The sequence below is a fragment of the Penaeus monodon genome, chromosome 21 (genome assembly GCF_015228065.2).
Source record: "Penaeus monodon isolate SGIC_2016 chromosome 21, NSTDA_Pmon_1, whole genome shotgun sequence".
Classification (NCBI taxonomy): Eukaryota; Metazoa; Arthropoda; class Malacostraca; order Decapoda; family Penaeidae; genus Penaeus; species Penaeus monodon.
In genome coordinates this window covers 14,113,371-14,114,436 of record NC_051406.1, presented here as the reverse complement: position 1 = coordinate 14,114,436, position 1,066 = coordinate 14,113,371, and positions in this window count along the sequence as shown.

The window sequence follows — 1,066 nt, the reverse complement described above, 5'->3', positions numbered from 1 at the left end:
CCCCCCTTTTTTCATTACTTTCAAAAATCGATTTTTTTTAAATTGAAAAGTTTTATACATTAAAATTAAAAAAAGATCGTCTCCCTTTTCTCCTGCAACCCCGAATCTTTTCAGTGAAACCCAATATATTTAGACTGCAAATTCCATGCTTCTTCATAACACACCTGCTTTAAAGTCTACTCATGAAGCCTTTATGCTATATGGGCCTTTTGAGGAGGATACGAACATGCATATATGACGTTACTATTCAAATCAGCAGAGGGAACTACTTTGCATTTGATTTTTGTTCTCACAAGACAACATTGTGCTTGATATATGTGAAACATGGTGAAGACTAAAAGGATTGAAAAGACCCTGCAAAATGGTACCCCTTTTAAAAAACAAAAGGAAGGAAATAAAAATGTCTGGAATTTTGGGGAATGACCAGAGTAACCTTACAGTAATAGGAATATGTTATATTCTCTTAGAGAACTCACAGACCTTAGGACTGTAAAGTTCTCACAGTATTTCTTTTTTTTTTTTTGATAAACACACTGTCCGGGCCCCAGGTTTTCTGAATCATACTGGACTTTGCTCTTATTATAAGATCCATAATACTGAAAAAAAGGCTCCTTCTGGAAAAAAAAAAAACTGGAGATTCCTTTGGCCTATGGTCTAGCCTTTGGGTCTGTTTTAATGGTTAGGGTTAAACAAAACCCTGAAGCAAAAGAAGACCCTCACAAAACTGTCATTAATTCTGACATAAAGGCCCCCCTCAAAATGCATCTTTTTTATTTTGGAAAGGGCAACCCGCTAAGTTTCCCCGGAAGATCAAAGTTTTTATTTTTTCCCCTTCCCAATTTTTTAAAAAATTTTTCCCCCCAAAAACTCTTCAAAACCCGAAAAAAGAGAAGCGGGATCAGCTATATTAAACTGTATGCTGTTTTCATATTGTTTTTTAAATCCCGATATACCCAAATATCATGAAATGACATAAAAAATTTAAAAAAAAAATAAAGATTTTGAAAAGTTTCCCAAAAATATAATTTGTCCTCTTTACATAGGGAATAGGGGGGGGAGGGGAGGG